The sequence below is a fragment of the Macaca fascicularis genome, chromosome 1 (assembly GCF_037993035.2).
Source record: "Macaca fascicularis isolate 582-1 chromosome 1, T2T-MFA8v1.1".
Taxonomy (NCBI): domain Eukaryota; kingdom Metazoa; phylum Chordata; class Mammalia; order Primates; family Cercopithecidae; genus Macaca; species Macaca fascicularis.
In genome coordinates this window covers 107,976,914-108,002,773 of record NC_088375.1, presented here as the reverse complement: position 1 = coordinate 108,002,773, position 25,860 = coordinate 107,976,914, and the positions used below count along the sequence as shown (strand labels likewise).

Genomic DNA, 25,860 nt, shown 5'->3' with positions numbered 1-25,860 from the left:
AATTGTGTGGTGATGGTATATAGAAATATAATTGATTTCTATATATTGACCTTGTATTCTGTGGCCTTGATAAAGTTACATATTAGTTCCAATATATATTTCTATAAGTTTCTTAGGAATTTCTACATGGGCAATTATGCCATTTGAGAGTAAAGATATTTGTGCTTCTTCTTTCCAATCCATGCTTGTACTTAGTTTTCTCACCTTATTGCACTGGCTGGAACTTCCAGGAAATGTTAGAATAGAAGTAGTAAATTGGGATATACTTGCCTTGTTTCTGATACTAGGGGAAAAATATTTCACAATTAATATAATGTTAGCCATAGGTTTTTCATAGATGACCTTCATCACATAGAGAAAATTCCTTTCTATTCCTAGTTTGCAGAGAGTTTTATCCTCAATGCGTGTTGAATTTTGTCAAATGCTTTCTCTACATCTATTGAGACAATATAATTTTTTCCTTTATTCAGTTAATTTGGTGAATTACACTGATAATATTAAATAAACCTTGCATTCTATGACAAATCCTCTTAATACATTGCTAGACTCAATTTACTGATATTTTCTTAAGGATTTTTGCTTCTATGCTCCTGAGGAATACCGATCTGTAACTTTCTTTTCATTTAACATCCTTGTCAAATTTGAATATCAGGGCTACATTAACCTGTAAAAGACTTGGTGAATATTCCCTCTTTCTCTGTTTTATGAAAGAAATTACGTATGATTGAAATTTTTATTTCTTAAGTGTGTGATATAATTCACCAGTTAATCCTTTCGGACCTGGGGTGCTCTAAATGGGAAGGTTTTAAACTATGGGTTTTAATTCTGTAATAATTAGAGATTGTCTCAGTCAGGGTACAATGAGAGGAACAGAACCAGTTAGAACTGTACTTCAGAGGTTTACCACAAGGACTCAATTTACATGATTGCAAAGGCAGCTAGGCAAGTCTAAAATCCAGAGGTCAGGACATCAGGAGGGTTTGCTGGAACTCTGTCATGGGCTAAAGCTGTAATCCACACATAGAATTTCTTCAGGGAAGCTTCAGCTCGGCTTTTAAAGCCTTTCAACTGATTGAATCAGACCAGCCTATATAAACTGGGATTTTCTCCCTTACTTAAAGTCAATTCATAATGGACTTTAATTACTCTACCTTCACAGCAACACCTAGATTAGTATTTGATTGAGTAACTAGGGACTGTCACGCAGCCAAGCTGACACATCAAAAGACGTCACAGGGCTGTCAAATTTTCATTTCTTTATGTGTTAGTTTTTTATTTTCAAGGAATTTGTGCTTTTCATCTAAGTTGTAGAATTCAATATGAAGTTGTTTATAATATCCTCTCATTTTAAATTTAAAAATGTCACACCTATCATTTGTGAAATGGTTTCTATTCATTTTTAAATATATAACATCATCGTGTGTGTGAAGGTACTCAAGCCACAAACTAAATAAGGATAATAATTTTTAAAGTAATGATAGTAGTCATAATAATAATTTTTAAGACCTAGGATTCATCTCTTATTCCCCTTTCCTCACCTCCCACATACTACTTCCTAGATCCCAAGTTCTGCCTTAAGTTTATTATCACTTCTCATCTTCTCATTATCTTCAATGTTCTTACCCTAATTAGAGCCACCATCATCCTCACCTGAACCACTGCAGAAGTTTCCCATCTTGTGTCCTGATTTCTATCTTGTCTCCTTATTCCTATCTTGTGCCACAGCAATCCCATATCAGAACAACCACAGCAATCATATAAAATATAGAGAAGATTGTGTCCTCCCTGATTGAAATGATCGAATATCTTGCCATTGTAGCTAGAGAAAAATCTGAAGTCCTTACTGTCCTACAAAGCACTTCATGCTGTGGCACTGACTCTTATGCTGACTTCATCATATCTTTCTTTCCTTGTTCATTACGTTGCAGGAATATTGGCATTCTGGTGACTTCCTTCCCTTTAAAGTAACCTTTTAACTGACTAAAATTGAAGTATAAATTCATAAAAGCTCACCAACTACAGGTATACATCTCAATAAAGCTTCATAAGCTAAACAAACATGCAACCAATGCACAGATGAAGAAATAACATATTACCAGCATCTCAGAAGCAGTCCACCTGGGAAGCAGGTCCTCAGAAGCAGTCCCAGTCACTACCAGCCCCTAAACATTACCTTTTTCCTGGCATCCAACACCATACATTTGTTCTTCGTGTTGTGAACTGTACATAAAGGGAATTATATAGTATGAACTCTTTGGTACCTGGATTTTTTTTCTCAAAATTGTGTTTGTGATATCTCTGGCATGTATAGATTGTTCATTCTCATTGCTGTATAGTATTTCTCTATGAGAATATACCACCATTTATGCATCCATTTGATTGCTAAAAGGCATTTTAGTAGCTTTCAATTTTGAAATTTTAAAAATAGCATTAATTTGAATATTCACGTACTTGTCCTTTTGTGACTATATGTACACACTTCTGTTAGGTACATACTTAGGAATATAATGACTGGGTCAGAGGATAGGGATATGCTTAGCTCTAGTGAATACTGTTAACTTTTCCAAATTCTTTCTACCATCTATTATTCCTATCAGCAGTGTATGAAAGTTTCAATTGCTCCACACTCTGACCAAACTTGGTATTGTCTATCTTTTTTCTTGTTAGCCATTTTGGTGACTATGTGGAGATAACACATTGTGATTTGAATTTGCATTTCTCTTATGAATGATAAGATTAAATTCTTTATCATATGTTTATCAGAAATATGGAAATGCCCTTTCATGAATTGCCTGTCTGAGTTGTTCAGACATTTTCTATTTGCTCATTTATTGTTTTTGTTGTTGTTGTTGTTGTTGTTGTTGTTGTTGATCTGTAAGTAGGAATACATATGTATATGTGTTCTGGGAACAAGCCCTTTGTTAAATGTAGGTATTACATAAAGCTTCTCCATCCCTGTGGCTTGACATTTTGCAGTCTTGGTGGTATTTTTGATAATCAGAAATTTTTAATTTTAATGACATCCAATTTGTCATTTTTCCACCTTATTGGTATGCTTTTTATTACCTGACTAAGGAATCTTTCCTATTGACAAGATCTGAAGACATTCTCCCAGAGTTTAGAATTTTGTTTTTGGATGTGTAATATATTTTTATTTTCTATAGGTACATAATATACATATTTATGGGGTACATGTGACATTTGGTTACACGCATAGAACATATAATGATCAAGTTACAGTATTTAGAATATCCATCACCATGAGCATTTATCGTTTATCTGTGTTGAGGAGATTTCAGTTCCTCACTTCCAGATATTTTGAAAGATACAACACATTCTCATTAACTATAGTCACCTCACTCTACTATTAATCATTAGAACTTATTTATTCTATTTAACTATATGTTTGTACCCATTAACCAACCTCTCTTTTTCCCCACAACCCTATGCACATACACCCCTTTTCCACCCTCTGGTAACTATCATTCTATTCTCTACCTTCATGAAATCACCGTTTTTAGCTTCCACATATGACGGAAGATGTGATCATTGTCCTTCTGTGTCTGGCATATTCTATTTAACATAATGACCTCCATCCAGTTTCATCCATGTTGCTGCAAATAATATGATTTCCTTATTTTTGTGGCTGAGTAGTATTCCATATATATATATATATATATATATATATATGTATGTGTATATATATATATATATATGAAATATTTTCTTTGTGCATTCATCTGTTGATGGACTCTTAGGTTAATTCCATATCTTTGCTATTGTGATAGTGCAGCAGTAAACATTAGGATGCATAAATCCTTTTGATACACTGGTTTTCTTTCCTTTGAATAAATACTTAGTAGTGGGATTGCTGGATCACATGGTAGTTCTATTTTTAGTTATTTGAGAAATCTCCATACTGTTACCCATAATGGCTGTATTAATTTGCATACCCACCAATGGTGTATGAGAACTCTCCTCATCCTCTCAAGCATCTGTTATTTTTCCTCTTTTTCAAAATAGCCATTCTGACTGGAGTGAGATGATATATCACTGTGGCTTTAGTTTGCATTTGCCTGAGAATTAGTGATGTTGAGCAATTTTTCATATACTTGTTGGCCATTTGTATGTCTTCTTTTTAGAAATGTCTGTTTAGATCCTTTGTCCACTTTTTAACAGGATTGTTTGTGTTTTTTTGCTGTTGTTTGAGTTCCTGTATACCCTGGATATTAGTCTCTTGTTGGATAAATGTTTTGCAAATATTTTCTCCCATTCAACAGGTTATCTCTTAACTTTGTTGATAACTGCCTTTGCTGTGCAGAAGCTTTTTAGTTTAATGTAATACTATTTGCCTATTTGCCTGTGCTTTTGAGTCCTTAACCATAAAATCCTCACGTAGACCAATGTTCTGGAGTATTTCCTCTATTTTCTTCTAGCAGTTATATAGTTTAGGGTCTTGCATTTAATATCTTTAATCCATTTCGAGTTGACTTTTGTATACCATGAGAGATAGGAGTCTAGTTTCATTCTTCTACATATGGATATCCTGTTTTCCCTGGATTATCTATTGAAGAGGGTGTCCTTTTCTCGGTGTATGTTCTTGGTACCTTCATCAAAAGTCAATTAGCCCTAAATACATGAGTTTATTTGGGAGTTCTTTATTTTGTTCCATTGGTTTATGTGTCTGTTTTAATCCTATATCATGCCGTTTTGGTTACTATAGCTTTGTAATATGTTTTGAAGTCAGGTAGTGTGATTGATATGGTTTGGATGTTTTGTCTCCTCCACATCTCATGTTGAAATGTGACCTCCAGTGTTGGAGGTGGGCCTGATGGGAGGTGTTTGGATCATGGAGACAGATCCTTCATGAATGGCTTGGTGCCCTCTCCATGGTAAAAAGTGAGTTCTCATTCTGTGAGTTCATGTAAAATCTGGTTGTAAAAAAGTGTGACACCTCATCCCCTCTTTCTCTCTTGCTACCTCTCTCACTATGTGACAAACTAGATCCCCATCACCTTCTGCCACGATTGATTGTAAGCTTCCTGAGGGCCTCACCAGAAGCAGGTGCCAGCACTGTGTTTTGTGTACAGCCTGCAGAACTGTGAGCCAAAATAAACCTCTTTTCCTTAGAAATTACCCAGTCTCAGGTATTCCTTTATAGCAAAACAAACAGCCTACAGTGATGCCTCCAGTTTTGTCTTTTTTGCTCAGCATTCCTTTGTTTATTCAGGCTCATTTTTGGTTCCATACAAATTGGTTTTTTCTATTTCTGTAAAAAGATGACATGGATATTTTGATAGAGATCACATGAATGTATAGATTGCTTTGGGTAGTATGGTTATTTTAACAATATTAATTTTTCCAATGCATAAGCATTGAATCTCTTTCCACTTGTTTGTATCCTTTTCGATTTCTTTCATCAGTGTTTCGTAGTTTTCCTGGTAAAGGTCTTTCCCCTCTTTGGTTAAATTTATTTCTAGCTATTTTTGTAGCTATTGTAAATGAGATTGCTTTCTTGATTTCTTTTCCAGATAGTTTGTAATTGGTGTGTAGAACTGCTACTGATTTTTGTATGTTGATTTTTTGTCCTGCCACTTTACTGAACTTGTTTTATAGATCTAAGAGGATTTTGATGGAGTCTTTGGGTTTTGGTAGATAGAAGATCAGGTCATCTGTGAAGAGGGACAATTTGACTTACTCTTTACCAATTTAGATGCTTTTTATTTCTTTCTCTGGCCTGATTACTCTGGCTGGAACTTCTAGTACTATGTTAAATATGCATAGTGAAAGTGGCCTTCCTTGCCTAATTCCAGTTCTTAGCGGAAGACTTTAAACTTTTCCCCATTCAATGTTATGTTAGCAATGGGCTTGTGTATGGCCTTTATTTTGTTGAGGTACGTTTCTTCTATATGTAATTTGTTGAGAGTTTTATCATAAAAGGATGTTGAATTTTGTCAACTGTCTTTTCTGCATCTATTGAGAGGATCATGTTATTTTTCCTTCATTCTGTTTATGTGGTATATCACATTTATTGACTTCCATATGTTGAACTATCCTGTCATCCCTGGAATAAATCTCACTTGATTATGGTGTGTTATCTTTGTGAAGTGCTGTTGGAATTGGTTTCCTAGTATTCTGTTGAAGATTTTTGCATCTATGTACATCAGGAATATTGACCTATAGTTTTCTTTTCTGTTGTAGTGTCCTTGTCTGATTTTGATATCCAAATAATGCTGGCTTCATACAATGAGTTAGGTAGAATTCCCTCCTCTTCTAGTTTTTGGAATAATTTGAGGAGAATTGGTATTAGTTCTTTCTAAGTTTGGTAGAATTCAGCAGTGAAGCCATCATGTCCTTGTCTTTTCTTTGCTGAGAGACTTTTATTACTGATTCAATCTTGTTACTCGTTATTGGTTACTCATTATTGGTCTGTGGGTTATTTTTTAAAGTTCTGTTGTTTTACTGTTCAAATTTAGATCTGTAATCCACCTGGAACTAATTTTTGTTTATGATGTAAGGTAGGGGGAAGTTATATTTTTTTATTCCATAGGAATATAGGAATATCCAGTTGACCCAGGCACCATTTATCCAAAAGGCTCTACTGCCATGTAGTCATCCTTCTCATATATCAAGCAATAGTATATGTGTGAGTCTGTTCCTGGAGTCTCTATTCTATTCCATTGGTCTATCCTTACACCAGCAACATGCTGTTTTAATTACTGTAGCATTTACATCCAGTAGTTGAAATTCTGTAACTTTGTTATTGTCTAAGAACCTCTTGGCTATTGTTAGTTATTTGTCTCTCCAAATACATTTTAAAATAAGCTTGTCAAGTACTACCAACAAAATTATGTCAGAATAAATATAAAATAAATACAAGCTAATTTTAACATTGGATTTTTAAATAAGCTGGACAAATTCTACCAAAAATAACAGCACTATAATTCATACACATTGAATCTATAGGGTAATTTGGGCATAACATATTTTACTATTGAGTCTTCAAACTAAGAACATGTGATATTTTTATTTCATTTAAATCTTCTTTCATTTCTCTCAATAATGTTCTACAGACTTTAAAGGTTTTGCACATCTTTACTAAATATATTCATATATTTGGATAGTTTATGACATCATAAACTTTATAACTTTTTAAATTTAAATTTTGATGTTGATACAAAGAAATGCAGTTAACTTTTATACATTGATTTTATTTCCAATGATAAATTGACTTTTTAGGTTTCAAAGTTTACAGTTTTTTTCTTTTGACTTAACATAATTATGTATTATTTAAATAAAGACAATTGTATTCTTCTCTTTCAATCTTCAGGCATTTTTTTTTTCATGGCTTGTGATTCCATCTAGAATCTCCTATAGAATTCTAAATAGAAATGAAGATAATGAATATCCTTGTCTCATTCCAATCTCTAGGGTAAGCATTCAAGATTTTACCATTAATAATAAAGTTTGTTACATATTTTTACAGTTACTCCTTTAAGGAAATTCTCTTCTATTTCTAGTATAATCAGAATTATCATGAGTTGTTGTTGAATTTTATCAAGAACTTTTCCTGAATCTGCTGGGATTTGTATATAATTACCATTTTCTATTAATGTAGTGAATTTCAAAGATGTCTTTCCAAATATTAAACTAACCTTGCATTCCTGAAATCTAATCAACTTTGTTGTTATATATCATCCTTTGTTGTATCTCGCTTAATTGATTTACTTACATTTTGTTTAAGAAATTTTTATTAGGTTGATGTAAAAGTTATCATGGTTTTTGTCATTTTTTTTATTTTTATACTTAAAGTTCTGAGATACATCTGCAGAACATGCAGATTTGTTACATAGGTATACATTTGCCATGGTGGTTTGCTGCATCCACCAACCCATCATCTAGATTTTAAGCCCCACATGCATTGGGTATTTGTCCTAATGCTCTCCCTCCCCTTGTACTTCACCACCCCTGACAGGCCCTGGTGTGTGATGCTCCCCTCCCTCTGTCCATGTGTTCTCGTTGTTCAACTTCCACTTATAAGTGAGAACATGAGGTATTTGGTTTTCGGTTCCTGTGTTAGTTTTCTGAAAATGATGATTTCCAGCTTCATCCATGTCCGTGCAAAGGACATGAACTCATTCTTTTTATGGTTGCACAGTATTCCATGGTGTATATGTGCCACATTTTCTTTATCCAGTCTATCATTGATGGGCATTTGGGTTGTTTCCAAGTCTTTGCTATTACAAATAGTGCTACAATAAACATACATGTGCACATGTCTTTGTAGTAGAATGATTTATAATCCTTTGGGTATATACCCAGTAATGGGATTGCTGGGTCAAATGGTATTTCTGGTTAGAGATCTTTGAGGAATTGTCGCATTGTCTTCCACAATAGCTGAGCTAATTTACACTCCCATCAACAGTGTAAAAGTTTTCCTGTATCTCCACATCCTCTCCAGCATCTGTTGTTTCCTGATTTTTTTTTTTTTTTTTTTTTTTTTTTTTTTTTTTTTGAGACAGAGTCTCCCTCTTGTTGCCTGGGCTGGAGTGCAATGATGTGATCTTGGCTCATTGCAACCTCTGCCTCCTGGGTTCAAGTGATTCTTTAAATAATGTGTGGTGGTGCATGCATGTAATCCCAAGTAGCTGGGATTACAGGCATGTGCCACCATGCCCAGCTAATTTTGTATTTTCAGTAGAGACAGGGTTTCTGCATGCTGGTCAGGCAGGTCTTGAACTCCCAATCTCAGGTGATCCACCCACCTCAGCCTCCCAAAGTGCTGGGATTACAGACGCGAGCCACCGCACCTGGCCCCTGACCTTTTAATGATCACCATTCTAACTGGAGTGAGATGGTATCTCATTGTGGCTTTGATCTCCATTTCTCTAATGGCCAGTGATGATGGGCTTTTTTTCATATGTTTGTTGGCCGCATATATGTCTTGTTTTAAGAAGTGTCTGTTCATATCCTTTGTCCACTTTTTCTTGGGGTTGTTTGTTTTTTTCTTGTAAATTTGTTTAAGTTCCTTGTAGATTCTGGATATTAGACCTTTGTCAGATGGCTAGATTGAAGAAATTTTCTCCCATTCTATAGTTTGCCTGTTCACTTTGATGATATTTTCTTTTGCTATGCAGAAACTCTTTAGTTTAATTAGATCCAATTTACCAATTTTGGCTTTCGTTGCAATTGCTTTTGGTGTTTTAGTCATGAAGTCTTTGCACATGCCTATCTCCTGAATGGTATTGCCTAGGTTTTCTTCTAGGGTTTTTATGGTTTTAGGTCTAACATTTAAGTCTTTAATCCATCTTGAGTTAATTTTTGTATAAGGTGTGTAAGGAAGGGGTCCAGTTTCAGTTTTCTGCATATAGTTAGAAAGTTTTCCAGCACCTTTTATTAAATAGGGAATTCCTTCCCTATTGCTGGTTTTTGTCACGTTTGTCGAAGATCAGATAGTTGAAGATGTGTGGAATTATTTCTGAGGCCTCTGTTCTGTTCCATTGGTCTATATATCTGTTTTGGCACCAGTACCATGCTGTTTTGGTTGCTGTAACCTTGTAGTATAGTTTGAAGTCAGGTAGCATGATGCCTCCAGCTTTATTCTTTTTGCTTAGGATTGTCTTGGCTATGTGGGCTCTTTTTTGGTTCCATATGAAATTTAAAGTACTTTTTTCTAATTCAGTGAAGAAAGTCAATGGTAGCTTGATGGGAATAGCATTGACTCTCTAAATTACTTTAGGCAGTATGGCCATTTTCACTATATTGATTGTTCCTATCCATGAGCATGGAATTTTTTCCAGTTGTTTGTGTCCTCTCTAATTTCCTTGAGCAGTGGTTTGTGGTTATCCTCTTTTATTTTGTTGAGCAGTGGTTTCTAGTTCTCCTTGAAGAGGTCCTTCATGTCCCTTGTAAGTTGTATTCCTAGGTATTTTATTTTCTTTGTAGCAATTTTGAATGGAAGTTCACTAACGATTTGGCTGTCTGTTCATCTGTTATTGGTGTATAGGAATGCTTGTGAATTTTACACATTGATTTTGTGTCCTGAGACTTTGCTGAAGTTGCTTATCAGCTTAAGGAGTTTTTGGGCTGAGATGATGAGGTTTTCTCAATATACAGTCATGTCATCTGCGAACAGAGACAATTTGACTTCCCCTCTTCCTGTATGAATACACTTGATTTCTTTCTCTTGCGTGATTGCCCTGGCCAGAACTTCCAATACTATCTTGAATAGGTGTGGTGAGAGAGGGCATACCTGTCTTGTGCAGGTTTTCAAAGGTAATGCTTCCAGTTTTTGCACATTCAGTATGATATTCGCTGTGGGTTTGTCATAAATAGCTCTTATTATTTTGAGATACATCCCATCAATACCTAGTTTATTAAGTGTTTTCAGCATGAAGCGATGTTGAATTTTATTGAAGGCCTTTTCTGCATCTATTGAGATAATCATGTAGTTTTTAATCATTGGTTCTGTTTACGTGATGGATTACATTTATTGATTTGCATATGTTGAACCAGCCTTGCGTCCCAGGGATGAAGCTGACCTGATCATGGTGGATAAGCTCTTTGATGTGCTGCTGGATTCAGTTTGCCAGTATTTTATTGAGGATTTTCACATCAATGTTCATCAGGGATATTGGCCTGAAATTTTCTTTTTTTGTTGTGTCTCTGCCAGGTTTTGGTATCAGGATGATGCTGGCCTCATAAAATGAGTTACGGAGGATTCCCCCTTTTCCATTGTTTGGAATCATTTCAGAAGGAATGGTACCAGCTCCTCTTTGTACCTCTGGTAGAATTTGACTGTGAATCCTTCTGGTCCTGGGCTTTTTTTTTTTTTCGGTTGGTAGGCTATTAATTATTGCCTCAATTTCAGAACTTGTTATTGGTCTACTCAGGGGTTCGACTTCTTCCTGGTTTAGACTTGGGAGTGTGTATGTGTCCAGGAATGTATCCATTTCTTCTAGATTTTCTGGTTTATTTACATAGAGGTGTTTATAGTATTCTCTGATAGTAGTTTGTATTTCTGTGGGATCAGTGGTGATATCCCCCTTTATAATTTTTTATTGTGTCTATTTGATTCTTCTCTGTTTTCTTCTTTGTTACTCTGGCTAGCAGTCTATTTTGTTAATCTTCTCAAAAAATCACCTCCTGGATTTGTTGTTTTTTGAAGGGTTTTTCATGTCTCTATCTCCTTCAGTTCTGTCAGATCTTGGTTATTGCTTATCTTCTACTAGCTTTTGAATTTGCGGTTGCTTCTCTAGTTCTTTTAGCTATCATGTTAGGGTGTCAGTTTTAGACCTTTTCTGCTTTCTGATGTGGGCATTTAATGCTATAAATTTCCCTCTTCATGCTGTTTCAGCTGTGTCCCAGAGATTCTGGTACATTGTACCTTTGTTCTCATTGGTTTCAAAGAACTTATTTATTTCTGCCTTAATTTCGTTATATACCCAGTAATCATTCAGGAGTAGGTTTTTCAGTTTCCGTGTAGTTGTTTGGATTTGAGTGCATTTCTCAATCCTACCTTTTAATTTGATTGCACTGTGGTCTGAGAGGGTGTTTGTTATAATTTCGATTCTTTTGCATTTGCTGAGGAGTGTTTTACTTCCAATTACGTGGCCAATTTTAGAATGAGTGCTATGTGGTGGTGAGAAGAATGCACACTCTGTTGATTTTGGGTGAAGAGTTCTGTAGATATCTATTAGGTCTGCTTGATCCAGAGCTGAGTTCAAGTCCTGAATATCGTTAATTTTCTGTCTCATTCATCTGTCTAATATTGACAGTGTCTAATATTAAAGTTTCCCACTACTATTGTGTGGGAGTCTAAGTCTCTTCGTGCATCTCTAAGAACTTGCTTTATGAATCTGGGTGTTCCTGTATTGGGTGCAGATATATTTAGGATAGTTAGCTCTTCTTATTGCATTGATCCCCTTACCATTATGTAATGCCCCTCTTTGTCTTTTTCGATCTCTGTTGGTTTAAAGTCTGTTTTATCAGAGACTAGGATTGCAATCCCTGCTCTTTTTTTTCCATTTGCAACATCCCTTTATTTTGAGCCTATGTGTGTCTTTCCAAATGAGATGGGTCTCCGAATACAACACACCAATGGGTCTTGACTCTTTATCCAATTTGTCAGACTGTGTATTGTAATTGGGACATTTAGCCCATCTACATTTAAGGTTAATATTGTTATGTGTGAATTTGATCCTGTCATCATGATGCTAGCTGGTTATTTTGCACATTAGTTAATGCAGTTTCTTCATGGTGTCGTTGGTCTTTATATTTTGGTATGTTTTTGTAGTGGCTGGTACCATTTTTTCCTTTCCATATTTAGTGCTTCCTTCAGGAGCTCTCGTAAGGTAGGTCTGGTGGTGACAAAACCACTCAGCATTTGCTTGTCTGTAAAGGATTTTATTTCTCCTTCACTTATGAAACTTAGTTTGGCTCGATATGAAATTCTGGGTTGAAAATTCTTTTATTTAAGAATGTTGCATATTGGCCCCCACTCTCTTCTGGCTTGCAGGGTTTCTGCAGAGAGATACACTGTTAGTCTGATGGGCTTCTCTTTGTAGGTAACCTGACCTTTCTCTCTGGCTGCCCTTAACATTCTTTTTTTTTTTTTTCATTTCAACCTTGGAGAATCTGACAATTATGTGTCTTGAGGTTGCTCTTCTCGAGGAGAATCTTAGAGGTGTTCTCTGTATTTCCCAAATTTAAATGTTGGCCTGACTTGCTAAGTTGGGGAAGTTCTCCTGGATAACATCCTTAAGTGTGTTTTCCAATTTGGCTCCCTTCTCCCCATCACTTTCACACACACCAATCAATCCTAGGTTTGGTCTTTTCACATAGTCCCATATTTCTTGGAGGCTTTGTTTTTTCCTTTTCATTCTTTTTTCTCTAATCTTGTCTTTATGCTTTATTTCATTAAGTTGATCTTCAGTCTCTGATATCCTTTCTTCCCCTTGATTGATTTGGCTATTGATACTTGTGTACGCTTCACAAAGTTCTCATGCTGTGTTTTTCAGCTCCATCAGGTCATTTATCTTCTTCTCTAAACTGGTTATTCTAGTTAGCAATTCCTGTAACCTTCTATCAAGTTTCCTTGCATAGGGTTAGAACATGCTCCTTTAGCTCAGAGGAGTTTGTTATTACCGACCTTCTCGAGCCTACTTCTGTCAATTCGTCAAACTCATTCTCCATCCAATTTTATGCCCTTGTTGGAGAGGAGTTGTGATCATTTGGAGGAGAAGAGGCATTCTTGTTTTTGGAATTTTCATCATTTTTGTGCTGGTTTTTCCTCATCTTCATGGATTTATCCACCTTTGATCTTTAATGCTGATGCCCTTTTGATGGGGTTTTTGAGTGTGTGTCCTCCTTGTTGATGTTGATGTGATTGCTCTCTGTTTGTTAGTTTTCTTTCTAACAGTCAGGCCCCTCTTCTGCAGGTCTGCTGGAGTTTGCTGGAGGTCCACTCCAGACCTTGTTTGCTGGGTATCACCAGTGGAAGCTGCAGAACAGCAAAGATTGCTGCCTACTCTTTCCTCTGGAAGTTTCATCCCAGAGGGGTATCTGCCTGATGCGAGCCAGAGCTCTCTTGTGTGAGGTATCTGTCGACCCCTCCTGGAAGATGTCTTCCAGTCAGGAGGCACAGGGGGCAGGGATCCACTTGAGGAGGCAGTCTGTCCCTTAGTAGAGCTTGAACACTGTGCTGGGAGATCTGCTGCTCTCATCAGACCTGGCAGGCAGGAAATTTTAAGTCTGCTGAAGCTGCACCCACAGCCGCCCCCTCCCCCAGGTGCTCTGTCCCAGGGAGATGGGAGTTTTATCAATAAGCCCCTCACTGGGTCTGCTGCCTTTCTTTCAGTGATGCCCCAGTCAGTGAAGAGGAATCTAGAGAGGCAGTCTGGCCACAGCCACTTTGCCATGCTGTGGTGAGTTTGGCTTCCTTAACACTATGAGGGGAAAACCGCCTACTCAAGTCTCAGTACTGGCAGACAGCCCTCCCTGCACCAAGCTCAATTGTCCCAGACTGACTTCAGGCTGGCAGCAAGAATTTCAAGCCAGTGGTTCTTAGCTTGCCGGGCTCCGTGGGAGTGGGACCTGCTGATTGAAACCACTTGGCTCCCTGGCTTCAGTCCTCTTTCCAAGGGAGTGAACGGCTCTGTCTCAGTGGGGTTCCAGGTGCCACTGGGATATGAAAAAAAGAAACTCCTACAGCTAGCTCGAGGTCTGCCCAAACAGTCACCTAGTTTTGTGCTTGAAACCCAGGACCCTCATGGTGTAGGCACACAAGGGAATGCCCTGGTCTGTGGGTTGCAAAAGCCATGGGGAAAGTGTAGTATCTGGACTGGGTAGCACAGTCCCTCATGGCTTCCCTTGGCTAGGGGAGGTAGTTCCCCACCACTTTGCACTTCCCGGGTGAGGCAACACCCCACTCTGCTTCTGCTCACCCTCTGTGGGCTGCACCCAATGTCTAACCAGTCCCAATGAGATGAACCAGGTACCTCAGTTGGAAATGCAGAAATCAGCCACCTTCTGCATTGGTCCTGCTAGGAGTTGCAGACCAGAGTTGTTCCTATTGGGTCATCTTGCCAGCTGTCTTTAAGAAATTTTTTATCTATGTTCATGAAAGAGGTTGACCAAAGTTCTTTTTTAAATTTGAAATTTTTATATTATTTTCTTCTACTTCAACTTGAATTTCCATTTTACTTCTTTATGACATTTTTAGTGTAACATACGCTTAAATATATTTATTGACTACTCTCTTCATAAGAATGTGTAAGTACATTGAATTGAAATATTTGTCTATCATTCCCTATGGTTATAAGGTTATGTGTTTATAAATTCTTCTAAGTCAGACATCATTATACTTATTAGTATTAATAATTATTATTGTTCATGTTACCAAATAAAATATACTTATATTTTATAGATAATTATATTTAAAGTTTTATTAGAAACATTTAATGAACTTATACGAGCTGTCTCTTTTTTGTTTTCAATTACTTCATAAAATCATAGAAAAATATTATCTGTTGATAGTTTTCATCTTTTTATATGTAAGTAACTAAGGAAACTTGTTTATGTGGCTACTCAAGTTGGGTTTCCTGGCAGAGATGAGTGAGGTTGCCAAGACATACAATTTAGTAAGGAAGTATTTAAAAACAAACAAACAACTGTAAGGGATAGTGAAAGAAACAGAACAAGAAAGTGTATATGTCAAGCAAACCTATGGGCTGAGATAAAGCCTAGCTTTTGTCTGACCCACAAAAGAAAGTTGTTGAAAATAAGCTGCACTATAGAGATACAGATGTGTAAAAACAATAAACTGCATGATAGAGATTTCATGTGTAAAGACAAAAGGGTGGCCTGTAACAAGAGTGAAAAAGTGCAGCCTCCCAGGCAAGGCAGCTCCAGTGAACTGATCAACCAGGGGGCTACTATTTGCCATTGACAGCCAATACTCAATAGCAGCTAGGGGGTGGGTACATCGTTCTGGCAAAGGGGATCTGATGAGGAAGGCATCACCTATACATAGATAGGTAAAGTAAAATGAAAGGATTTGTATCTTAGCAATGGCACTAAATTCTACGCACTCTTCTCAAGTTATGCCAAAATTTGTATAGTGATTATCTTAAGTCATATTTACCAGGAAACATGCTCTGAAAAGGAAAAATCACAAGCAAGAAGCATACTGGGGGGTGCTTTCAGGGTAAAACCTGCCAGAGGGTGACAGAGACAAAATTGGGCAAAGACAGAAGTTAAACCTCTTTATTACAACTGCAAAAGAGAGCTCTGTGGTTGGGAGGACCCTTTGGCAAAGTCTGACAGTAAGGTCTTTGCATTCGTGCCTCAACAGGCCTTTGGAAGTGGCTACTCCTGAAAAGAGGCTTAACCTCAAAAGAGTATGTTCCAGTTGACCAAGAGAAATTTCCATAAGGAACTCAGCTTGAACCATCAGAAACTCTTGGGAAGTTGTAATTATGAGGGTTTCAGTCCTGAAGTGGAGGATCTGAGTGATGCACCACAGCATTTATTACAGATATAGATATTTACAATTGATTTTAAATAACTAAAAACTTGATTTATATTCCTTCAATTTTCCTGGGAATCAAAACTTAGAAATCACATTGGAAGAATATTTCTTTCCCAATCATTAAAATCCCACTGGACAATAAGATGTAGCATTCAGTAGGTTTTTACACATGTGAAATTTACTAGAGTAAAATTTTACATGGGTGAAAGATAGGATTGTATTATAATTGTGAGAAAGGTAATTATGGAAGCAGAAGTGAAAAACAAAATAACATAATGGCTCTTCTTTAAGTGCACCTTTGTCATAGGCAGAAGTTTAAAATGACCCCCATTGAAGGGAGCAAGAGGCACAGTTTTATCAATTTATTTGAGGTGCATGATACAAAGAAGGTACCCTTCAGTCAGTGTTAACCTCAAAGGGGATTCTTTTGTCAAACTATGATAATTATTTTAGTCTATCAGAAAATGATATGGTTCATGAGATCTGGATATCTTTCCCATCAGGGCCCCTTCCCTAACCTATGTGATGAAGGTTGAATGTTAAGGGATCACATCAGTAAAGAGAGTAGCCAAAGGTGTAAAATTGATCCTAATTTGTAGCAGACTATGGTAGAAAGGAAAGGACAGACACGTCTATCCTCCAAGGAGATTCCTGAGAACTTTTCACATCTTCCCAAACCCTTTCATGTCTTCTTGGAGGTACAGGAAAGAACCACTTGAACACCAGCTGATAAATCAGAAAACTCAATTCTCCTTGTGTTCAATGAGTTAATCTTGAAGCTTCTTATGGATCTTTGGGATTCAAGGCTGTTTGTGGAAAGATAACAAAAAGGGAGAGGCTCCAGCTATTCATGCCCACATTTGGGAAAGGATAATTCCAAAGAGTATTACTTCTGCTTTGACAGGTATTCCTATTGACATGGGGAAATAGCACAGTGTGGCTCTTCTACTGGCCAGGAGATGGAGAAGATGGCACAGGAAGTTTGGAGGGCAGAGCACAGGGGCCTTGGGAGGATAGGGCTAGAGCCCTGGAGAGGAGGCTGGCAGTGGACATTGCACTGTTGTTACTGCTGATAGAACATTATTCCAGATTTAAGCACATCTGCAAGAAACAGGAGACAGATTTCTTCAGAGGTGCACAATCTGCATTAATTATCAGGAGCTCCATCACATCCTCAGAGGCAAAGTCCTTCCCATCTCTTTTAGTCTGTCTAAGCTACTATAACAAACTTCCATATATTGGGAAGCTTATAAACAACAAAATTTGTCTGGAAAGTCCAATATCAAGGTGCCATCATATTCAGTGTCTAGTTGGCAGGGGGAACTTCCTCCTGGTTCATAGAAGGTGCCTTCTCACTGTGTCCTCACAGGGTAGTGGGGTAAGGAGGCTCCCTTGGGCCTTTTTTATAAGGACACCAATCCATTCATGAGGGTTCTACTCCCACAATCTAATCACCCTCAAAAGCCCCACCTCCTAATACTATCACCTTGAAGTTAGAATTTCAACAGATAAATTTTGGGGTGACACATTCAATGCATAGCACCACCTGTCATTTGGGCACAACCACCAGCCTATGGGATCCAGCACTGGCAACATCTAACCACAATATGAGTTACTGAGAGGACATACCAACATTTTCCTAGTTGTAAAAATACCAGGCATGGTCTCCTGCCCTAGTTAGATACTTTCCCTGTCCTGACCTCAGTATTCTAATAGGGACATTAACAGTGGGATCAAGTTCAAAGTAGACGAAGCAGGACAGAAGAGTCTGGAGTGGAGGAAGGACACTGCAGTTGTTAAGAGAATATGAAAATACCTGACACATGAGACAAATTAGGAAACTAGCAGAGAAACCCTGGGCAACCATATCGGGGGAACCCACCCCCAATATTTCAACATAGGTTCTTTCTATTTTCCACAAGTGTCAGCCAGTTGAGAAATACAGAGAAAGAGTACAAAGAGGAATTTTACAGCTGGGACTCCGGGGGTGACATCACATATTGGTAGGACTGTGATGCCCACCGGAGTCACAAAACCATTTATTAAGGCTTTAGAAAGTTGGTGGGGAGGGTGTACAAATGGGGAGTAGGTCACAAAGATCACATGCTTCAAAGGGCAAAAAGGAGAACAAAGATCACATGCTTCTGAGGAAACAGGACAAGGATAAATTTAGAACTACTCATAAGGGTCTATGTTCAGCTGTGCACGTATTGGCTTGATAAACATCTTAAACAACAGAAAACAGGGTTCGAGGGCAGAGAACCGGTCTGACCTCAAATTTACCAGGGTGGGGTTTTTTCCCCACCCTAATAAGCCTAAGGGTACTGCAGGAGACCAGGGTGTATTTCAGTCCTTATCTCAACCGCATAAGACAGACATTCCCAGAGCGGCCATTTATAGACCTCGCCCCAGGAATACATTCCTTTCCCAGGGTCTTAATTATTATTATTTCTTGCTAGGAAAAGAATTTAGCGATATCTTCCCTACGCACGTCTGTTTATAGGCTCTCTGCAAGAAGAAAAATATGGCTGTATTCTGCCCGATCTCCCAGGAAGTCAGACCTTATGATTGTCTTCCCTTGTTCCCTGAAAATCACTGTTATTCTGTTCTTTTTCAAGGTGCACTGATTTCATAATGTTCAAACACACATGTTTTACAATCAATTTGTACAGATAACACAATTATATTTGTCCTGAGGTGACATACATCCTCAGCTTACGAAGATAACAGGATTAAGAGATCAAAATAAGACAGGCATAAGAAATTATAAGAGTATTATTAGGGAAATGATAAATGTCTATGAAATCTTCACAATTTATGTTCCTGTGCTGTGGCTCCAGCTGGTCCCTCCATTCAGGGTCCCTGACTTCCTGCAACACAACCAGAAAAGGAGAGAAAAGTAAAGTAAAGGAAGATGCTTGGGCAAAAAAAAAAAAAATGGATTTGAGAGACAAGGAGTATGGTCCTCAATCCCTGGTGGGAAGACTCTAAAGCTTATTCTGTAATGCTAAAGGCACATTACAGAAAGGTAGAAACTCTGAGCACAGATTCATCCCAGTGCACATCGGTCTCCCTCAGGATCCCCTTCCTTGGAAGTCAGAGACCAAGGAGAAGCTGCAAGTCCAAGTGCTCTCCATGCTGGTGAGAGATTCTCCCAGGGAGGAAGGCTGGTTTCTGTCATCCCAGGCTTACTGAACCTGTCCTTAGCAGAAAATTTCTAAAGCATCTTCCTTCTCTTTCTGTTGGCTCTCAAAGCACACACCCCTATGTAAATACATCCTTTTCCCTATCTCTCTTTCCACTTTTCCTGAGCATACCCTCCACGAAGGATGTTCTGAAAACTACTCATTTCCAAATCAAGAGAGCTCTAGAGAAGAATTCCTTCAAAGTTACCCACGTCAGATATAGGAATACAGGGATATTCTACAGTCCACTGTGTTCTGCAGTCTTAAGTTTATTTTCAAGCCACGGATGATGAAAGACATCAATGAAGTACAAGAAGAACTGGACCAACAATGAGGGTAGCCAGGTTCTGGTCCTGATTATGCCACAAACCATTCATGTGACCTGACATCTCTGGACCCCAATTTTCTTACGTGAAATATTGTATCTCATGATATCTCTCATTTTCTTTTTGAAATTAAGAGATAATTTCTTACAATAAAATGCGCAGGTTTTAAGTGCACAGTTTAATGAGTTTTGACAAATATTTACACTATGTATCTTTAAACCAACACCCAAATTTCTAATGTCCTTTTAATAGTAAGTATTTTCTCATTTCCGTTTCCTTACCAAATCAGTATTTACCCACATCAACTCCTCTACATCCATCTACAAAGCAGATTTAGTGTCAAAATACATAGGGTGCTGTACCCTACCAGGGAATTTGAGTAGAAAGACCAGGAGCCTCCATCTTCCCTGCCAGAAAGCCGGGGCCACCTCACACAGTGAGCTGCTCCTGTCCCTAAAGATAGAAAAGCACAGGGAGGGCCCCAGCCTGAGTCCTTTTATCCTGGACTCAAACCAGGCTCAGAAATTATGGGGAATTCCATGAGTTTACTGCATCCAGGGTATCTTATGCCACTTTTTATGAACACATGTGTCACATTCCCTCTTTGCACTGAAAAGTCTAATTTGGCTACTGCAAAAAGATCAGCAATGTTTCTCAGGGTTTTGAGTAGAAGACCAAAGCATGGAAAAAGATACATGTGGGTCTGATGGAGAGTGCTTCTCGTGTACTATTCTAACTTCAGTGCACCATCTGGGCACTTGCAAAGGAAAATCAGTAAATCTCCCTGAGCCCCTGACACACTGGAAGCAGGGCTGACCATGGAGGTGAAAGGTTGATGCTAATCACATTTTATCTTTTAATCACTTTCCATTTCAATTTGTACCTTCCTGCCACACAAGAGCCTCCCTGACTTGGGGAGAATCAGAGTCACTTGAAGAAGCCATTTGGAGGGATCACAAAAAAAAATTCTAGAACAGTCTTGGGTGATAGTGAAGAAGAAATACATCTACAATTTTGCCTTTCATAAGATTGACAAGTGTCCAATTCTTTCCCTCAGTGGGCACCTTCTCTCATTCCTCCTGGAGCCAATCTTTGGGCAGCAGCCGTTGGGGAAATGTGGCCCACTGAATGACAGAGGATGTCTTGGTCGGTCAGTTTCAAGATTTGGGGCAGGTCAGGACACAGAGACAGCAGCCACAGCTTGTCTTTCTTTCTCTGACACTTGATATTACTCTCTGCTCTTATCCCTGAATTCCTCTCAAATTGGTCCTTTCAGGGTGATGCATTCACCTTTATTGCATTTTTCACTAAACATGGTTTCTTTATAAAATTTGAGAAGCAGATTTTTTGGAGATTTAGACTCTGTTTGAGGCACTCGTTTATCTGCTCACACTATTGAGACCTTCCCAAGAAATTCTGGGCTACCATGGGGGAAAAGTCATGCCCAGGACTTTGAGATCGCAGGCCTGTATGAAGGAAAGGAGCCCCAGGGATGAAAGAGACTCCAGGGATCACAAAGGAGGGAAAGTGGTGAAGCGAGAGGTTCTCCTCCTACTCTTGGATATATGGAACGTATTCTAAGATCCTGTGTGTCAATCATTGCTAAGGAATGGAGGAGATAATACAATAACACTTTGTGGATGGTGTGAAGCTGAGGGAGGAGGGTTAAGTCAGACTTCAGAGCATAGGGTGGTGCTGGAAAAATCCCCTGTACAGCATCACTATAGGAGAATCTTCTGCCTAATCACCAGTCAGCAAGCATGTTGCATAGTGATCAACACCTACCAGATAGCACTGTTTCTTCACTCTGCTTGCTCACATGTGCCTCCTACTAGACCATGAGCTTCCCTTGGGCCTATCATCACTGCATCCTTCCTCACTCTCAGGAGCTGGCCCCTAGTAGGTGCTCAGTAGCCTTTGGGTAAATGATCTTACATTCATTTGACCTAAAACATCAGTGCTAGATACGGTGTGTGTGGCATGGATGGCAACTTTATTTACTTTATGTAAAATGTGAGGACGAGACATTTGCATGGAATATGAAGTGCATTAGGATCCAGTCCTGTAATCCTAGAAGAAACCACAATTCCAAAAACTCAACCTAGGGATTTCTCTCTTCTTGTCTCCTCATAGCCACACAACTCCACTGAAGGACCCAGGTACACTTGAGAAAAATGCATGGGACCTTATATCCCCCTTCCCCACCCATCACATGCACATACAAAATCCTTACAGAGGAAAGAGAAATGTTGTTATTCACCCCAATGCTGCAAAACTGAAGCTTGGAGTGCAAAGAGAGAGTTTGGCGTGTATTTTAGAGAATTGAGTGAGATATTGGTACACTGAGAAATTAGTGGGTGACTTGGTTTCCTCCTGTCCAAGCTGGGCCCAGAATAAAAGGACACTGCTCTGGGCTTCTTCATGCCATGTGGATCCCTGAGGCTAGAACAGCCTGAAGAGAAGCAGTGAGTGAAGAGACTTCTGTGGAAGAGGAAGCCTTCAGGCCAGCAATCAGCTCCCACTAGACAGAATGAGAAGATGGTGTAGTTACGGGTTGGGGTAGGATGCAGAAATGAAAGACAGATGTCCAGAAACAGCACTGGAAAAAGATGCACAAAACAGACTGGAAAATGAAGACAGAGTGTAGGACAGATGGCAAGCAGAAAGCGGTGAGATGAAAACAGACCCAAAAGTCAGATACTCTAAAAAAAAGGTTCAGCAAAAAGGTTGTGGCCGAAATCCAGTCTGCCACATGTTTACTACGACAATAAAATTCTACGGGAACATAGCCACTCCCATATGTTGTCTATGACTGCTTTTGTGCTACAACAGCAGAACTGAAAAGTTGTGACAGAGATTGTCTGGCCTGCTAAGTGTAAAATGTTTACCATCTGACCCTTGGCAGAAAAGGATTACTGACCACTGTTATAAACCTAAAAGTTACTTTGAGATCAATGAGATCAAAGGTAGCATTGAGGAAAACAAAGCAGCTCCAGGGTATCCCATAGATTTTGGTAAAGCTGAGATGAACCTACTTTCAAGCTCCCAGTCTCTGCTCTTCTTGTACTTCAAGTATTTCTCTTATTTGATTATCAAGCTTTGGGACCTAGGTCGGAAGATGATGAGACACCCAGATGCTCCCAGATTCTAACACATAAGATAGGTCATGACAAGGGACACTGATGTTCCTGAAGAAGTAATTATCAAGTTGTAAGTCATAGGGGCAGTACAGAAGGTCCAGGGAAGTTGCCAAGGAGGGATGAGAAAGGAGAAAAAATGTCTTAGGAGCAGGGGACACAGAGTCAAAGAAAGGACGTGTTTCATAACAGAAAAAATATAATCCAATCTCCCTCCAAATTAGATTATCTGCAACAACAGATCTGATTAATTTAGCCAGCATTCTGCATTACCTTTGAAAGGTAATGAAGTGAAAGCATTACCTTTCACTTCAAGGCTTGCCTCCCAGATACCTTCGCATCTTTTCTCTCCCCTGATTTGCTGTGGTGTGAAAATATTCCAGGCGAAGGACAGAGTGCAGTCCAGACACCAACTCCTGGGAGGGGCAGACACTGCAGGTCCCAACCATCTGTGGGGCAGCCCCACAAAAGTCTCCTGTGGGGTGGGCAGTGTCCGGAGCAAATGCAATGGGGATGTCTTGTCATTGACGTTAAAGAGAGGGGTGATGAGAGAGAGTGTTTCTCCCTTGTGGTATTTTGGGGAATAATTTTCTTCACTGATGTTGTGTCATACTAAAGTACTTTCTTCTTTCTCTCAGTTTACTTTCAACTAGGGAAAATGTCCTAGCAGCAGCAGAAATAAGGCAAAGTCCCCTGCCAGCACCACCCCCAACTCAGGTCCCACAGCCCTGTCCTCCCAGTGCCTGAACCCTTTCTCCCACCCTTCATACAGTAGAAGTCCCTCCGTTAAGTACCCCTTATGCCAGCAAGACTGCACACCAAAGCAGAAGTGACCCTCAGAAGTCACCTTCTCTGACCTGGACAAGAGGATACTGCATCCCCCGGCCCCCCTCCATCCCCTTATTTCCAACAACAGGGACCACCACACAACCTAGAAGATACTATCTGTCTTCAGATTCAAGATGGAAGATATTGTCATAGTCTACTGGGGTTTCCTCCCTGAATCGACAACCCCTCCCAGCTTTTCAGCCAGGAGACAACATGGTTTAGACAGAGTGCCACGTTTTCAAACCTTCCGCCTGTGATCCAAATATGCCATGTTTCCACCTGCTACCTTCTCTACCACACTGCCTTCTGCTGGCTATATGAGATTCCTGCAAGAACACAGAACATTCAGCTCTCTGCCTCAATGGGATTCAACAACTTCATTAAGGTTTCTAGGAGCAAATATTGTTTAAAAAAAAAAAATTAACATATGAAAACTGCTTAAATCAATGAAAAATTTTCCAGAATTCTTTACAGCACATCTACACACTCTTTGATGAAGACAATGACATTGTCTGTTTGTATTTTCTCCCTAATAATCTCCATAAATCCTAACAAAGCTCACCCCTTCCTCTGGACTTTGAACCTATTCCAAGACCTATGATATTTTTTTTCTCTCTCTGCTTCCCAATCAAACATATGTATCCCTGACTCACCATGTCTTTGCTCTCTTGCTGGAGATGGAAAAAAGTCACAGAGAGACAAAGGAGCCTGTGGAGGAAAGTGGAGCCCGAATGGGAAATCCTCGGAAGGACCCTAGAGGTGATCAGGGGCCACCCAACAGTGACAAGGGAACACAATTCAAGCCAGAAGGTCTTCTTTTTCTCTCTGGTTGCCCAGTCTCAGTCTTTGGTTTCAGCTGCTTCCAGACCCACCTCTATATGAGGCACCTATCCACTTCTAATTAGGGACTCGCCATGCAGGGGAGGTGGGGAGAGTGGATGAAGGAGCCATCAGTGTCAAGGCTGCAGGAGGGATGAGCACATGACATGCCCTGCAAGGTTCATAGATGTGTGAGCGCTCAGCATCTGGGACCAGAATTGTGAGCCTGGCTCTGCACGGAGCCCAGTCTGTTGGGGATGGACCCCAGAGAGAGGTATTACTTCAGCAGTTCTCACACTACTTGGTCTTGAAAATAATTTACACACTTAAGATTAATAAGGACCCCAAATAGATTTTATTCACGTGATTTACATCTATTGATATTTCTTGTATTAAAAATTAAAACTAGAAAATTTTAAACACATCTTACATAAGTAGATATTGCACTAGCTGGCAGAGTGATGATGTCATTGCATATCATCTACTCTCCAGAAAATTCTACCATAGACTCATGAAAAAATATAAGTAAAAAAGTCAAATAATATCAGCATTATGATTAAAATTGTTTCGACCTCGCTGACCCTACTGGATGCATCTCAGGGACCCGAAGGTCCCCACACCACACTTTGACAACCACTGGTCTAGGGCATGATTGTGGGCCAGGCCTCCAGGGTCTCAGAGCACAACACACCACAGTAGCACAAGTTTCAAAGGGTTGAGGACGTTCTCCTTGGTCTCAGCTTACTTGTGGGTTTTATTTATGCCTGTTGTTTAACTATCCAGCCAAATTAAGTTCTGCCCTTTAATTCCATGATCATTAATCAGAACCAATTTAGCACTGCTAAATTGAGTTCTGTACCATCATTCAATAACCATTGACAACAACGCCTAGAAAGCATCTAGTTTATAAAACCTGAAGACAAAGAGAATAAGACACTGAAGCTCTCTAGAGAAGCCTCCTCGGTTGTCTCTTGCAGCAGTGGGGATACACGTGTGCTGCATGAACCATTAGGCTGATCTGACGAGGGCTTCCATCAGGCACAGAGGGTGTGAGGGATGATGTATTGAACGTGGAAGGTGAGGAAGAAGGCAGAGCAGAAGATGTCTCCTGGGTTCCTATCTGGGTTTCTTCCTTGTGTTCCTAAGTGCAACCAGCAGGAGTTTCCTTGGGAGCTAATCACATTCAGTGATTATGGAAGTTTGAATCTAATAATATTATTTCCCAGTTCTCCTCCCACCAGCTACACAATAGCGTCTCCCTTATTTCCATGGAGGTAAAATCACATCATAGTCAATTGAAAAATATACCTGAAGGATAAAAAATTTTAAGAACAATCAAGAGTGGAGGTGGAAGAGAAAGGATAAGAACTAATTTTATAGTAGGATTGGGAAAGTCCCCCCAGATTGCACCCACTTCCCTTTTGCCTAGTCAAGATTATAAGTTCCTGGGTCCTTTCACTGAGCACAGGAAAGTCCCTGCTAGTTGATTTCAGACTGAAACAAAGAGACTAGAGCTTCTGGTTCTTGTTTCTAAA

The 25,860-nt window shown here is 39.1% G+C and overlaps 1 protein-coding gene and 1 long non-coding RNA gene across 2 annotated transcripts in view; one reads left to right on the top strand and one right to left on the bottom strand.

Annotated features, from left to right (window-relative positions):
• The window catches only part of LOC123572448 (uncharacterized), a 28,514-nt gene extending 3,609 nt beyond the window's left edge, over positions 1-24,905 (top strand). The window contains exon 3 of the long non-coding RNA XR_006697043.2: positions 23,317-24,905. This is a non-coding gene — a long non-coding RNA (uncharacterized lncRNA). The remainder of the gene's footprint in view (positions 1-23,316) is intronic.
• Positions 1-25,860, bottom strand: part of SPRR2G (small proline rich protein 2G) — a 128,714-nt gene that overhangs the window by 28,157 nt on the left and 74,697 nt on the right. The gene's annotated exons all lie outside the window — the stretch shown is intronic.